Consider the following 16,753-nt stretch of genomic DNA (forward strand, 5'->3'; position numbering starts at 1 on the left):
GTTTGCCCCGAGACTCCTGTTCTGGCCCTTCAACTTTCCCTGTGGGCCCTCCGCTCCCTGTCTGTGGCTGTGTGACCCAGGCGCTGACATGTGGAAGGGCTATTCTCACCAGCGTACAAGGGCACCTGGGCAAGTGCTGTCCCGATGGGGGTTTAGCTGCATTTTGTAAGTTACTCAGCTCGGCGCAAGCTTTAAAGCACGGAGCAATCTCTTACACTCCCAGCGGTTATGATGTTCTCCCCAGCCCTTGGTCTTCCCACGGCTCCAATTCTGGGGCAGCGAGGAGTGTTTTAGAAACAGTTCCTGTCTTTTCCTGCCCTACTTCCACCATGGCTGTGCACCCCGACCCAGCTCTCTCTGCTCCTCGGGCCTCTAGGGAAGCAGGGTTCTCTTCAGTTGGGATCCAGGCTCATTTCTCAGCTTCATGTTAGCGCTGCTTTCCCCACAGCCCTTGAACCCTGACTTCACAGTCCCCCAGGAATATCCTGAGCCAGCCACCCCCCAATTCTTGCCTGCAACAGTTTTCTTGATGCCCTTCAAGTTTTCTTGATGGCCCCGTTGTCCTGAGGATAAAAGCTGGATTCACCCAGGAACTACCAAGCCTGCCTGGGGTGGCATTTACTTCCTTCTCCAGCCTGTCTCCTCTGCTCAAGAGCCACAATGGCTCCTATCATGCCATGATCCTTCTGCCTCAGGGCCGTTGCACATGCTCCTTCTGTTCCTATGTCAAAATCATTTCCCAACGCTGCCTGTCACTCCAATTCCTGCCTCCTTCACCTCATCTCCTTAACACCTCCTGACTCTTCAGCTCACTTCTCAAATGCTACATCCTCAGGGCTCTGAACCATGTTTTAATTACACACTTATTTATGGGAAGGACTATTTGAAAAACATCTATCTTGCCCATTAGCTATAAGGGACCATGTCTTTCCTTTCACCATCGCATCTTGGAGGTTGGCCTAGGGCTCGGTGCAGAGTAGCTCCTTACACTAATAAATGTGTTGAAAGAATAGAGCAGCTGGTGACCTTTTTTTACCCATGCCCACACATTTCATAGTGGCTAGATGTGTTTCTTCTCCCCCTAGAAGGGAGACATGACTTCCCCTAGATCAAGCATGTGTGTGACCTCATAGCTGCATCATCCCCAACTCCTTCAGCAGTGCCCTGGATGGACTGTGGAGAAACACCATTTGAGAGGGAAGCCACGGCCCTTCCTCATGTGGATGTAGCTCCTGGGATCCCTCTGCAGCCTTTAGCTGGTCAGCAGCATCAGGAAGTAATTTGGCCAAACACCTCGGAATTCTCTGGCAGGAAAGGGGCTGGAACGAACAGGTGGCTGGGCTTTGGAGTTCTGACCCCTGGCCTTTCCTTTCCTTTCCTAAACAGGCGTGCAGAGCCTGGGTCTGACGGTCCTAAGGGTAAGAACTCCAGACAGCAACGAGGAGAGGTGGCCGCAAAGCAGCATTGCAGGGCATCCGGGAGGGATCCATCTACTTGCCCAAGGACACGGGCCTAGCAGGGGGTGTGGTTCCATCTCTCTCACCCAGAGCAAAAGAAGAGGAGAAGGACAATTGTAACCTAGTCCTCATTTGTAGAGGAAAAGACGGGGACAGAAAGGTCACTCAGTCTGTGTAAAGTCATATGGTCTGCAAGCTTTGAGCCAGACTGGTGAAAGAGCGTTACCTTCACAGGCACCCACGCAACTTCGGGAAGGGGCCAGTCCATTCTGTCCAGGTCCCACTCAAGGGTCAGAGCTGTCCTCCCCATGGTCTCCCCAACAGGGGCTCCCCCACTCTTTCCAGGTAGCCATTTATAGCTCCCAAATCTGTGCAAAGCCTTCTTGAATCCATGTATATTTCCTGCCTTGGGGTTTTGAGAGCCGACCATTTATTAAAATAATTAAGTCATCTAGGGTTAGAGCTGGAAGGGGCCTCAGAATCATCTAGTCTGCCTCCTCACTTCACAAATGAGAAAACTGAGGCCCAGACATGGGGGTGTTGGAGGTAGGGCTGGGTCTCTTCCTAGCAGCACCCATCACCCCAGGGTTTGGTGTCTGGAAGGAAGTCCCTGCGGCCCTGCACAGGCGTGGACAATCACAGCCTGTCTCAGGAACCACCCCCATCCTGCTCAGGCTGGGCAGCTGCATGGCAGGCAGCATGGCTTCCTGGCTACGTATCAAGTGGCCAGCCCTTGCTGTGTTTCTGTGGTTTCTGCCAGTGCCTGGCCTTGGTCCCTTCCCATAAGCCCTGTTCCCATCACAGTGACAGCCAGTTTGTTGAGCACTCCTTCTGAGAGGTCAGTGTTCTCACAGCCATTTCCAAACCGAGGAAACAAGCTCAAGAGCTTCCTTCAGTGATGTGCTCAAGCTCACATCACACATAGAGTTGCAGAGCAAGGATTTAAATCTTCAAATTCAGTTTGTCGTCTTGAACGGGGATCCTGAGGAGTGGGCTGGGGAGGGGACGGTACTGTGACCTGGCAGGGCCAAGGTGAGGGGCCTTGAAAAGGGAGTTCTGGGCAGCCAATCTGCCGTTCGGGGGAGCGCCCCGCCCCTAGCACCCCACCTGGCTCTGGCTGAAAATGACAACTACAACCAGAGCCGCTGGTGCGCCTACGGCACAGCCATTCATGCTTTCGGTGCACATTCCCCTTAACTGCCTCAAGGCTCCCAATTAACGTGGGTTGCTGTGTCTGGTGCTGGGTTATTTTCCCGTTCCCTTCAGTTTACTATTTCAGAGAGACACTAGCTCTGTCACTGTGTTTGTGTCGCTCCCTTCTCACCCTCACCAGAGGAAAACCAAAAAGCAACAGCTGGTGGCGAATCGGCGCTGGTGCTGGCCCGCCCCCTCGGCGGCAGGCTCCTGTTGCTTCTCCGAGCTGGCCCGCCCTTTGCAAGAAGCCCTCCCGCACCGCGGAGGACGGCGGCGCGCTCGGAGCGGGAGCGCAGCGCAGGGCGAGGAGGAGAGGGGTCTGCGCGCCCCCGCTACCCAGAAGCCATCGGACGGTGACACCGCTCGGCGGTCCCCGGAGCCCAGCCCCGGCCGATCCCCGCCCACCGCTCCCCACCCTCTGCAGGACGCGCCCCTCCAGCCCGCCCCAGCCCTTCGCTGGAGGGGAGGCGGGAAAAGAGCGAAAGCCTCTCCCACCGCCCTGCCCCCAGCCCCGCCACTCCCAGGCTGCTTCGGACTCGGCTCGTCCTCCTGGGATTGTCTCGGGGGGGACCGCGCGCTGCAGGTAAGCGGCTGCAGAGGGGCAAAGTTGGGTTCTTCTTCCGAGGAGGGAGAGAGGCTTGGTGGGGACGGCTCGCGGGGCGCCGGGGAGCTGCCGGGTTTTGTTTGTTTCAGTGGGTGTGAGCGGTCCTCCCCGGGCAGCTGCTGCCTGGGCAGCGGAAACCCGGCTGGGGATGTAAACGAGGAGATGTCGTCGGAAGAGAAGAGGGGCCTCCGAGGGGAGGCAGGCCAAGGCGGTGGGGTGGTGGCTGGAAATGCGCTTGTTGCTGCCTGAAGCCTGGGGCTGTGGTTTTTGGGAGAAGGGGAAAGGGCTGCTCCCACCCTGTATCCAGGGGGAGCTTTCCCTTTGTTACTGGGAACCTGTGGACGCTTGAGTGGAGCGTGGGGATGTGAGTGTGGACATATGAGCAATACAGAATGGAACTTGCTGGTTTGGTGCTTGGGGAGCAGAAGGGGCTGTGGCTGGGCAGTGGGCAAGGGCTGGGGGAAGGTAAAGAAGGATTGAGGTTCCAGGGCTTGGCGTTCATGAGAATGTCTGCATCAGTTTTTTCCCCTTGTCTATCCAGTCCTATTTTCTTCCAGGGGGCCCTGACCCTCCCATTCCCTCCTTTCCTCCTGCCCAGCCCCCTTTCCCCTGGCAGAGCCTCCCCCATTGTGTCTCCTTGTCTTCCGTGGAGAGTTGGAAGAGCGGCCTGGGGCTCCTGGTGCTTGCTTCTGGCTCTTACAAGTGATGGCTGGTAGAAAAAGCACCCAAGGGTGGGAGCAGGGAGCAGCCGTACTGGAGAAATGGGCCTGCCCAGGCCCGTGCTGCCGTCCTCCAGGGGCAGGAGCTGTGGCTGCTGAGGCTTCTCCCCACCATGAATGTGGCCTCTGTTTCCACTTCCTTTGTCTCCTTGGCGTCGTGCTCTTTGGCTGGGCCCGGATTTCCAGGTTTGGAGATGGATCCGTGGGCAGCCCGTGTCCTCTCTGAAGGGACCTTACTCTGGGTCCCTCATATTGTGTGTGTGTGTGTGGATGTGTATATCTGTTTCCGCAACTTAGCCTTTTGCATGTGACCTGCCTGGTAGTTGCCATGGAAACTCCTCTTCAATTCTCAGCCTCCCTCCTTTTCCTGCCCATTCCTCACCTCCATATCTCCTCCCCTCCCCCCAACATGGTTGCCTAGATACTAGTTATCTCTGGCTTCCCTGGGTAGGAGATCCTGCATAGCTAGCTTCCACCCCAACTGACGTGGCTTCTTACCCACTCAAGTCCCCCTGCACACACACTATACACCCTAACACATATACATACATGCCACACTACACACTCACACATACCATACATCCTACTCAACACACACAGTCCATAAAGGCATCACACACACGTATATATTGTACTACATATACACCACATACACACCAAATACACTATACATGTGCTGCACCGCAACACAGCACCCACAATGCTGCACATACACCCTACATTGCACTGTGTATGCTCTCACATACACCAACAATAACACATACCATTGCTTCCCCCACTACACGCACACACAGTACTTCTAAATAGGTCTCAAGCTGGAAGAGAGAGCAGTTTCCTCTCCCATCTAGCTCTATGCGGAGGGGTGTGCAGGGGAAGGCTCAGGAAGACCAGAAGGAAACATCTCCCAAGAACCCTGCTGAGGAAGATAGAAAGAAATGCACTTCCAGATTCCCTCAGAGGAGCCCCTCTCCTAGGTGCCGGACTCCAGAGGCTGGGCACGCACCAGAATTTAAATCTCTCCATGTCTGCTTTCTCCCTGCCGTGACCCTGAGGAAGCCTGAGGCTCCTGGCCCATTCTCGGAGCCTCCACTCACCCCTGAGTCTTCCTGCTAACAGAGGATCAAGCAGCTCCTGGACCAGCAGGCTCTGAGCTTCCACAAAGGAGGGAGGAAAGGTTGTGACTGTGCAAGCAGAGCAAAAGGGGGCCAGAAGGGCAGGGAGAGGACACAAAGGGGGATGAGGGCCGGGAAGGGAGGGAAGCCAGAAAGAGCGGGAAGGAGAGGCCAGGTGAGTTAAGAAAGTGCAAGTAGGGGAGTCTGTTCCCGTCCAGGTCCAGGCCACCCTCTCTCCTCCAGGCAACTTTTCCTCCTCCTACGTGGCTCCTCCACCACATCTGTGCATCTAGGAGAGGGAGTGGGTTTGCGAAGGGCTCCTGGATTGCCAGAGCTTTTCCAAGACCTGCGGCTTCCACGGTGGTCAGGTGGTAGACACCTGAGGGAAGAGTGTCTGTCCTGGCCTCCATGTGATCTCTGGACTGGCTGAGGGCCCATGTCACTCAATTATTCAAGGAAGTGTCTTAAGTACCTACTATGTGTTAATTGCCGGGGACCTGAGGGTGAGGAGGAAGACACAGTCCCAGACCTTAGAATCCTAGATTTCTCAGAGCCAGAAGGGACCTTGAGGGAACATCCAATCAGGACATAGCATAGATGGGGAAACTGAGGCTCAGAGGTCACACACCCAGCAGTGGCTGAGGCCTTCTGACTCTTCAGCCGGGATTTGTGGCTCCACACTCCCTGTCCCCTATCTCTTGCCTTCCTTTCTGTATTACCAGCAATCCTCTGGGAACTGGGATATCCCTTCCAATGTGTGGGTCCTCTGGTGGGTGGGGAGCCTGCTCCATTATGTTTTCTTGGAGGGTGTAGCAAGGAGGATGTGGGGAGCAGGAGCAGTTCCCTAGACCCTGGAAACTGCCCACAGCCTTAGGCGAGCCAGCCCGCCTAGATCCCTCATAAATCAGAGCACACGCTCCCCTGCCCCCCAGCCCTGTTGGACTTAGCTGGCTGCCATCTGGATGGCAGACTGTGCCAGGCAGCCCCCAGGACTCACTGTCTAACAAATCACCCACCAGCTTCCACCCGAGTGCCCTGGAGGAAGCAAACCAGTCCTGACAGGCACAGCCCCTGGAGGCAGAGAGCCTGTAGCAAAAAGGCTGTGAACCTGGAGGGCAGACCCAGGTTCTAGTCCTGGCTCTGTCCCAAGGGCAAGTGCATTCATTCCACAGATGTCCTTTTGGATGCCAACCGGGCTTCTGGTGAAAGCCAGAAATAGCTTAGACTGAGCTCAAGCAACTGAAAGCTTCCAAGATTTTAGCGTCTGCCTATTCCCACATCAGTCAGTATTGCTTTGTTTTTAGGGGGGGTTAGATTCCGTGATTTCTGAGCCATTTCTTCCTCTGAAGTTTTGTGGATTATACAGTGCCAAATTGTACTCATTATTTCATAATACAGAGTTGCAGCTGAGCTGAGCAGGAGAGGGACTGGGTTCTCGTGACTCTGGAGAAAGCCTCCCCTTTCAGTCAGTGGGACAGGAGGGGCCCAAGAAGCTGAGACCAGGTTTTCTTCCCTCCGGCTGCAGGAGCCAGCCCCTCCTGGATGCCGTGGTCTACCTGGTCTGTTCTGCCAGGATGAAAACTGGGGCTGGGTAGAGTCTTGTTAAGAGGTGTCTTCTGGAGAGGACGAGACTCAGAGCCATCATTTGGTGGTCTATGAAATTCTCCAGAGGGAGGGCCTTTGGCCAGCTGCAGAGTGTGAGAGAAGGTGCTGGTCGGGGCTCTCTGTCCCTGATGAGAAATAGAATATCTCTGGCTGAGACAAAAGCTTGGAACCAATCTGGCAGCATCCTCTCTGCTCTGGAATAGGAGGGAGGAGGGGACACTCTGACCTGGGAAAGTATGAAGCAGGCTTGGAGCCCAAACAGGAACACATTTGTTACAAAGATGTGCGAGGGGGCACGAAGCCCAGGAGGAGGGCTGGAGCCCTGGGGCCCATGCTGGGGCCGTGGGAATGGGGCTGCTCCAGCTCAGAATATCTGATTTGGGGTGGCGGGGGCCAGGGATGAGGGAGGATCTAGTTGGAAGGACAGTGACCCCCACACAGCTGGAGGGCAAAGCTAGACCTTGGAAGAGACCAGGCCAAGGTCTCAAATTCATTCATACATCCTTTTATTTTTTATTTTATTTATTTATTTTTGTTGAGGAAGATTGGCCCTGAGCTAACATCTGTACCCATCTTCCTCTGCCTTATATGTTGGATACCTGCCACAGCATGGCTTGATAAGCAGTGCATAGGTCCGAGCCTGGGATCTGAACCCGCAAAGCCCGGCCTGCCGAAGTGGAGCACACGAACTTAACCACTACGCTTGTTAACAAATGTTAACTGAGTCCCTCCGATATGCCAGGCTCTGGGCTTCTCAGGGCCCACAGAGCTGTGAAATGATGGTTTCTCATTCACCAGAGCCCGCCTGCTCAGCTAGACCAATTGATTTGTCCTGTCCCTTCCTCTCTCCTGCTGCTTACCTCCCCCCCACCTCCCACCAGGAAGGCTCTGCAACGTTCTTCTTCAGCAGAAAGGACCCCTACACTCACTCACATGGGCACTCACACACTTTCCCCTTCTCACACATACATAATCTTCCACACCTAACACAGAGGCACGTGCTCACAGTTTCCCACACACCCTCTCACCTCGCCAGCTGCAGTCTCTCACCCAGGCCATTGTGATGGCCTCTTCCCTTCCACTCTCTCAGCCCCGATCTGTTTTACCACTGCTCCTGCAGATCAGGTCCAGTTATGTCAGACCTCCCTGGGCTGTCCATTGCCTGTTTATAAGGACGGGTGCCTGGCACTGGCACTCAAGGCTCTCGTAACCTGGCTGCAGCTGCTCTCTAGCACCTTCTCCTGATGGTCATCCCAAGCCTTGTATTTCCTCCTCTCTGCCTCTGCTCAGGCCCTACCTGGAATGAGCTCTCTCACTCCAGCCTGCAGAGGAGGAGGTGGCGGCATTTGGAGACGTGCAAACTCAGGTTATAATCTAGGTTCTGACGCTTCCTAGTTTTCTTGACTTCTCTGAGCCTCAGTTTCCTTATCTGTCAAATAGACGTGAGGATTGAGCGGGGGAAGCTAGCTATGTAAAGTGCTTCTTGTGGTGCCTAGCGCATAGTAAACACTCAGTAGATATTAGCTGCTGTAATAATAATAATAATGATAGTAATGACATTATTATTAGAATGACCTTGTTATTGTTATGTCATCCTTCGAGGCTCCTCTCAAGTGCTCATTCTTTCAAATAGCTTTTCCTAATTCTGTAAAGAGACATGCTTTCCTCCTCGCCATAGCCCTGAATGTTCTATTCATTCTTCTCTTCGAGTACACGGCCCACTGTGCTTGCATTTTAGCTACTTATATACACGCCGTCTCCCCTCCACCCCCATTTACCTCTTAAAAGGCAAGGTCTGGGGGCCGGCCGAGTGGTGTAGTGGTTAAGTTCATGCACTCTACTTCGGTGGCCCGGGGTTCGTGGGTTTGGATCCTGAGCGTGGACGTACACACTGCTCATCAAGCCATGCTGTGGTGGTGTCCCACATACAAAAATAGAGGAAGACTGGCACAGGTGTTAGCTGAGGAACAATCTTCCTCAAGCAAAAAGAGGAAGACTGGCAACAGATGTTAGCTCAGGGCCAATCTTCCTCGTCAAAAAAAAAGGCAAGGTCTGTTTGTCCCCTGCCTGGCTCAGTGTCGGACACATGGAGAAAGCTCAGGGAACATGTGTGAACTGAATGTATGTGGGAAAAAGTCTACACCCACTAGGAAGTGTTGAAACCTACTTGTCCCTTAAAACTGTCTCTCTGCCTCTCGCTCATACCCAGGTGCACAGCACACATTCCTAAGACATACATCCCTTTTTGCCCATGCATCCTCTCGGTCTGTCTAGTTCCTTTGGTACAGTCTAAAAACTAAGAATTTTACCCCATCAGAGGTCTGGGAGATGCTTGAGGGCTGAGATCAATGGAGGGAAGATGATTCATCGTAGCGTTTTGTTGATTGGGATTTGACAGAGACCTAGAGAGCAGAAATGAGGAAATGGGGGGAGGGGGGCACTGGAAAGTTTTAAAATTATTTATAAATTCCATACAGATCCTCAGGTTGTTCTGAGCTTGGATTGGCCTGTGACTTAAAGCGATAATGTTGCTGAAGCGCCCATTGATTCGGTCGTCAACATTTATTGAGCAGCTATCACGCTAAGTGCTGGAAATGCAGAGATGCTTAGAATGTGCCTCTGCCGCCAAGGAGTTCATAGTCTGATGGGGAGACACACACTAACGATGGCAATACGTGGAAAGAGGTATGGGCCTTGGCTCTGTGGGAATAGGAGGAAGGAGGGCGTGTGGCAGGAGAGGGGGGACAGTGTTTTCTGAAGCAGAGACAAACAACGTCGGGTAAACCCTCCGTACACGCACATGCATCCACCCTCCCGAACCAGAGGTGGGGCAGGTTTCCAGGTTTGCAGGCCCATGGGTCAGGGTGCATCTCCTTGCCACTCCCCCCACAAGCAAGACAGTTTGAATATATGCAAAGTGCCCTGCATGCAGGTTCAGACATGCAGGCCAGAGCTGTATGTTCAAGGAGGTGGGCTGTTGGGCAGACAGAGTGGAAGGGGGCCGGCCAAGTTGCCTGGTACTGTGGTCTGGCTGTCGGTAGGGTGACGTGGCCCTGGGCCCTGGGCCCTGGGCCTGTGGCCCTGGCCACTGCTCCAGGTTTCTGTTTCTGCCGCCGGGACTGCTTGTCTGGCCTCTCTTGAATGGGCCTTTGTCAGCAGGCATGTGGAGGAGGTGAGCCCATCACTGGCCTGACTCGCTCCCGCCCTGCCCAGCCTGATGGGGCCCCGCCTGGGGCTTTAGTGCTGCCTGCCAACCAGACTCCCTGGAACTGGACTGAGATCCCCTTGGAGGCAGGGGCCTGAGTCCTGCTTCCTGACTCACTTTGGGCAACTCATGTCATTGGCCTGTGTTGGGGTTGAGCAAACAATAGGACTCTGTGCGCCTGCCTCTGAGGGCTGTTATGAGAAGCCCACAGGATAATGGCTGGGATGGCGCTGTGAAGACTGTCACAGTTGGCAGTGACAGCGGGATGGCAGTGAGGCATTATGGCTCCACTGGTGGGCCAGCTTGGGGTCTACAGGGGAGACTTCTAGACGCCAGGCCTGTGGTTGTGATTTATGAATTCTGTGTCTCCCTTTCTAAGGAAGGGGCCTTAATTTCTTTTAATGGTCAGTTCTTTTCTTCCTCTGACCATGTTTTTCTTCCCCAGAAGTAAATCCATATTAAAGGTAAAGATGCCTCGGGTTAAAATAAGAAGTCGTCAGCTATATATTAAAAGAGTTTTGTCCCTTGCACTCCCCCTGTGCTGCCAGGCTGGATTGGGTCTGGGCTCTAGAGAAACAGCTGTGGGCGCAGCCTCTAGCCCCTCAGCTGTGGGGGTGCCCCTCCTCCATGAATGAAGGATGGTGGGGCAAACCCAGCGATGGGGCTACTCAGGGAGGCCCTGCCAGACATGACGAGAGAGGAACCCAGTGGGAAAGAGGCCACCCTGGGAGATGTCAGCAGCAATGATCTGGGCCAGAGGCACCCTGCCCTGCTCCTATGCTGTCTAACAGCCTTCGGGGCAGTGCGGGGAATTCAGCAAAGTGCAGCCGCTGTGAGCCCCCAGGCCTACTAGAATGTCACCACTCTCTGCTCTCTCTTCAGTCCCAGGCTCTGAGTCCCGTTGGCTCATCAGACTCTCTCTGGAACTTTGTAAGGGGGCCAATCTTTTCAAGTTAGGCTATTAAACAGAATAACTGACATTTAATTGTTTATTTGATGGGCGTTTAAAATGCAAATCAAGGGAACAGGTTGCATTTTCTCTGGAGGCCAAAGATCCATCAGTGACCTCGGCTTGGACCCAGAGCACTTGTTTTAAAAGGCAGCTTTAAAAGCCTGTGCTGGGGCCGGCCCTGTGGCTTAGCGGTTAAGCGCACGCGCTCCACTGCTGGCGGCCCGGGTTCAGATCCCGGGCGCGCACCGACGCACTGCTTCTTTGGCCATGCTGAGGCCGCGTCCCACATACAGCAACTAGAAGGATGTGCAGCTATGACATACAACTATCTACTGGGGCTTTGGGGGAAAAAATAAATAAATAAATAAAATAAAATTATTAAAAGCCTGTGCTAGCTTCGGCTCTGTAGTTCTGAACCACAGAAGCCCAGTCTCCATTACAGAAGCATCAGACGTGTGAACAGGGCACAGGACTTCACACTGCTTGCCAGGAAGGTGAGCTGATGTGGGAGTGATGGGAAGGGGTTGGGGGACTGTTTTTGTTTTTAACTGAATTTACAATTTTTCATTATTTTTTAATAGACTTTATTTTTTTAGAACAATTTTAGATGTACAGAAAAACTGAGCAGATAGTACAGGGAGTTCCAATATATCCCCCAACACACACAGTTTCCCCTCTTATCAATATCTTACATTAGTGTGGTACATTTGTTATAAATAATGAACCAATACTAATATATTATTATTAATCAAAGTCTATACTTTATTCAGATTTCCTTAGTTTTTACTTAACGTCCTTTTTCTGTTCCAGAATCCCATCCAGGGTACCACATTACATTAGTTGTCATGTCTCCTTTGGCTCCTCTTAGCTGTGACAGTTTCTCAGACTTGCCTTGTTTTTGATGACCTTGACATTTTGAGGGGACTGGTCAGGGATATTGTAGGGTACCCCTCAATGGGGATTTGTCCAATGTTTTTCTCGTGATTAGACTGGGCTTATGGGTTTTGGGGAGGAAGACCGCAGAGGTAAAGGGCTATTTTCATCACATCACTTCGAGGGTACGTACTATCAGCGTGATTCATCGCTGGTGACGTTGGCATGACTGGATTTTCAATCTCTTTCAGCGCCCCCATCTCCAGCAGAATTCCAGGGCCCGGTGAGTGGAGCTGTGCTCTTTCCACTCCTTCAGACAAACATATTAATGTGTCAACCAGCACTCGCTGGCTGTCTGCACCGTCCCAGCTTTTGCAAGTCATGAGGTAGCACAGAGACTCTTCAGCTAGGAGAACCGTATTCAAGAGACCATAAAACAGAATATGCTGTGTGCCAAATCGGTGCTAATGTCAGGCAACAGGTGCTCTTTGAGTCCAGAGAAAGAAGTCTACCATCAGTCTAGAGGCTGGAGTGGTAGTTGGACAAAGACAGCCTTTCTCGACCTTGGCTGCATCTTAGAATCAGTGAGGAGATCCTAAAAATTACTGATGCCCTGGCCACACCACTACAGTAGAGTTTAGAATTTAATGGGGCTTAGTTGATTCCCAGGCATCATCATCATCATCATCATTATTATTATTATTTTTATTTTATTTTATTTATTTGTTTTTTTCCCCCAAAGCCCCAGTAGATAGTTGTATGTCACAGCTGCACATCCTTCTAGTTGCTGTATGTGGGACACGGCCTCAGCATGGCTGGAGAAGCGGTGTGTCGGTGCGCGCCCGGGATCCGAACCTGGGCCGCCAGCAGCGGAGCGCGCGCACTTAACCGCTAACCCACGGGGCCGGCCCAATTTATTATTATTATTAAAACACTCTCCATGTGATCCTCAGGTGCAGCCAGGGTTGAGAACTGCAATGAACAGGGAAGGGAAGGGCATTCTAAGTGGAGGGAACAGAATATACAGAGGCCTGGAGATTGATGCACACATGGCAGGAGACAGGAGTAGACCATCGTAGCTGAAAGTAATGGGAGAAAATATTGGAAGGGTAAGAAAGGGATAGACCTAGAGGTATTTATATGCCAGAATAAAAAGTTTCTATTTTTTAAAAATAAATAGGATACTGAAGCATCATGGCTGCATTGAGTTTGGAGAGAAGTGATCAGAACACGCTTTAGGTAGATCACACGTGCAGTAATCAATGTCTAGGACAGATTGGAGGGAGGAGGTTAAAGATGGGAGCAGCTACTGCACTATTAGGCAAGCTACCAGGACAGCGCAAGGGAGCAATAATGAGGGTCTGAGCTAGAGCGAGCAACGGAAGAGAAGGGCCGGATTATAGAGGAACAGCGGGAGTACGCGTGCCTGGGACTGACTTGGCCACAGATGCAGTGTGGAGCCTGGAAGGGAGGGAGGGAGGAAATGTTGTCAGTTGGTTAGACTGTAAGCTCTATGAGGCAGGGACTGTGCCTTTGCAGGACGCTCAGTGACGACCAAGCTCCTGGATGAGAGAAGGCCATCAATAAATATTTGTTAATTTGATAACCGGAAGGAAAATGGTGCCATTCTTTCCAAAGTTACATCTTGTTTCAAACTCACCCTCCTTTCTCCACCTAAATGCAGGCAGATCTCAGCTGTTTGGAAAGAATCTGATTAAATAACTCAGGCCAAGATATAAATGACTGTCAGGATTGGAAGCATTTACTTTTGAAAAGAAGCATTTGGTGAAATTAAAACATCTTTCCTTGAGGGAATGTTGTGGGTGCAGATATATTTTTGAGCAGGGGTGGTCTTTATTTCAATTCTATACCCCAATGTCATGCTGAGCCATACCAGAAAAAAGGGGGTCTGCAGCTGGCAGCCCACTCTGAAAGGCTGCCAGTTGCTGGGCTGGCAGTTCTGTTGGCATCCCCTGTGAGCTGAGCTCCGATGGACAGGGTCACCTAGAACTGGTCTGGGACACTGTCCAGCTCCCAGCATAGATGCACTGACCTTCTGCTGGGCAGAGAGCAGCAGTGTGCCCAGCAGCTGCTGTGAGGTAGGTAGAGGCTGAGGAGGGAGACAAGATGCCTGCGCTGATGCTGAGGCTCAGCTGGGGGTGATGGGGCAGAACTGTGAACAGCTGGGGTCCAGCGATGGCTGACAGAGAAGCTGGGCCTCCTCCTTCCTCCTAAGGGGCTCCAGGGTCCCAGCCTTATGCTCACACGTAGTGGACAGAGCAGAGTTGGGCAAGAAACTGTGAAAGGGAAAAAATGACGTAATGCATGCCAGAGTTAAATAAAGCTATTTAACTTTATTTGGGTTATTCTCACCCTGGTTTTTCTCCCCCGGCCTGGGTAAGAACACGCCCATCTGATGAGACCGCTTGGTCTTGAGTCAGGGTCAGCCTTTTCTTTTCCCTTAGTCCCCATGCATTGCCACATTTGCCGGCAAGGCAGCAGGAGGGAGTGGAAAGAGCGTAGCATTTGGTATCCACAGACTTAGGAGCCGATGCCAGCTGTGCCATTGTTAGCCGTATTATTGTGTAATAATATTATACAAGTAACCTAACTCTGAGCCTCACCTTTTCTAATTGGTAAAATGGCAGCGATACCCCACATCACATGTAGTTTTGATGTTCCTTTGAGCTAATGCTTGTGAAGTTGTCTGGTAAGCAAGGTGTCTTACAAATGTTTGGTGTTATCAGCGTCACCACCATCACCATCATCATCCCCCTCAGCCACCAGGAGTGGGGAACAGGAGCAGGGGAGGGTGTGGAACATACACAGCACAGTTGCTCCCCCTTTCTCTTCTGACAGCCGCAGGTACACTCGAGGGTCCAGGGCTGAAGGACAAGAGTCTCTGTCCTGATATATCTTGCCCTGACCTCTAAACCCAAGACGCCCCCAGGGCCACCTGAGGCACCCCACCCTGGTTTTTCAGAAGTCGGCTTGGCCCTGCCTGTGCATCTCGGGCCCAGCCCTCCTCGAGAGACACACGAAGGGGCCCCTTGTGGGAGGCAGTGGCTTCTGCTGGAAGGATTTTGGGTTAGGAGAAAGCCTGGGTGTGCTGGCCAGAGGGGTGGGGAGCCTGAGGCCCTCCACGGCTAGGCCTCAGGCTCCTGGATCCTGTCCAGCAGGCTGCGTGGACAGCAGAGAGCCTGTCTTCCGCCGGGAAGCTGCCTGGCGGCCAGGGGGCGCTGTGAGCTGTTTGCTCCCAGGAACAGCAGCTGTCTGTTGACTTTCCTCCCCCGACTCCACCCCGGTGCATTTTCCTTCCTCGGCTCTTTCGAGCATCTGTGTGACCAGTGCATGCAGGGGTGTGGTGGAGGCAGCCTAGGCAGCCACGGGTGTAGACCCAGCTAGGGCCTCGTGGGGACGGCAGCACTGAGGCTTGCGGGATGCTTCCCCAGGGCAGGTTTTCTTTTCTCTCCTTCCTTTGCCCCCTGGGTCCCTCCTTTTCCACCTCTCTCAGTTTCTGCCGGGCAGTCTGCCCTCGGCCAGCCTCTGTTCCGTCTTTGGAACAGGAAAGACTTTGCCTGCTTCTCTCATACTTCTCCTGGGCACCTCCCCTCTTCAGTTTCTCTTCCTCTGGGATTTCCTTCCTCTTTTTCTGTCTCTGTCCTCTCTGTTTATCTTGCTACTGTGTCTCTTGGTAGGGGCTCCCCTGGTTGGGGCTGGGAGCATGTGTCACCGGTCTCTGGCTGGCTCCGTCGGCCACGCTCTGCCTACGCCACCTGTCTGCAGCGCTGGGTGACGCAGGCTGTTTTTCTTGAGGCAGGAGAAAGCCTTCTGAGTGTCAAGCCCTGCTCTGCCTGTGTCCCTGCCTGTGTCCACCGTGGGCCGAGGCGCCCTCCCCGCCCTGGGTCAGGAGAACGCTGGAGCCGCCTCGTGGCTAGAGGACAGGTAAAGGAGGAAGGAAGGGAAGTGAGAGGAGGGACTAGGGCCCTGTCCCCGTTCTCTGTTTCTCTCCCATTTCCCAAGAGCAGGTAGAAAATGAAGCAAGAAGCTGAGGAAAGAGTTGGGGGATGATAATAGTAATAACATTACAGTTGGTGCCCAGAAAGTAGTTGCTCTTTGCCAGGCGTTGTGCTCAGCTCTGTGTGATATCTGCTTTTGTTGCAAATGACAGAAACTGAACTCCTAGTTTAGGCAAGGCAGGGACTATCAAACTGCAGGTGGGGCAGAGCAGCGCTGGTCTGGGAACAGAGGGGCCGGAGCACACCCAGCCAGGACCCTCTCCCTGTCCCTTCTCCTGGCTTCTCTCTCCAGCCAGCTCTTCACCTGTTGCTGCTGGCTGACTTCTCCCCACAGACTGCCCCACCCCCACATTTCACAGCTTGGCTGCTTTGACAACTTCCTCCCTTGATGATATGACAGCCCCTGGGCGGGGAACACTGCAGTCCCAAACGCATTCCTTTTAGCTACAAGGGAGGGGCTGTGGTTGGCAGCCCCCAGTACCCTACAGCCTTGGAGTGGAGGAGGAGCCATCTCTCCTCCAAAAGGAGATGCGCTTCTCAGGAGGGACAGGTGTGGGCCGACAGATGATAATTGCCCATGCACCAAAGCTATTTTACCAAACCTCCCAGCTCCTGAGATGCATATTATCATTCCCATCTTACAGTCTCAGAAGCAAAGGCTCCAAGAGGAAGAGTATCTTGCTCAAGGCCACAAAGCCACTGAGTGCAGAGAGGCAGGATAGCAGAGTGGTTCAGAGCGAGGACTCTGGAGCCAGATTGCTGGGTTTAAATCTAGGCTCTGCTACTTTCTAGCTCTGGGACTTTAGGCAAGTTATTTAACCTTCCTGGCCTCAGTTTCTCCATCTGCGTGATGGGAAGGATCACAATCATAGCCACTTCCTAGAGCTGCTGTAAGGATCGAATGAGTTAGTACATGTAAACCTCTTAGAACAGTACTTGCCATGACATGAATACCTAATAAATTTTAGGTATTGTTAGCACAGTGCTTTACAGTTTACAAAGAACCTTCATAT

The 16,753-nt window shown here is 52.8% G+C and overlaps 1 protein-coding gene across 4 annotated transcripts in view; it reads left to right on the forward strand.

The window, feature by feature from the left end:
* The first annotated feature begins 2,907 nt into the window (after positions 1-2,907).
* The window catches only part of FXYD6 (FXYD domain containing ion transport regulator 6), a 34,709-nt gene continuing 20,863 nt past the window's right edge, over positions 2,908-16,753 (forward strand). The window contains exon 1 of one of the 4 annotated variants that reach the window (XM_058545132.1): positions 2,908-3,234. The gene's annotated coding sequence lies outside the window, so the exon portion shown is untranslated. The remainder of the gene's footprint in view (positions 3,235-16,753) is intronic. The other 3 variants (XM_058545131.1, XM_058545134.1, XM_058545133.1) reach the window with 3 other exon arrangements.

The sequence above is a fragment of the Diceros bicornis genome, chromosome 7, assembly GCF_020826845.1.
Source record: "Diceros bicornis minor isolate mBicDic1 chromosome 7, mDicBic1.mat.cur, whole genome shotgun sequence".
NCBI classification, from domain to species: domain Eukaryota; kingdom Metazoa; phylum Chordata; class Mammalia; order Perissodactyla; family Rhinocerotidae; genus Diceros; species Diceros bicornis.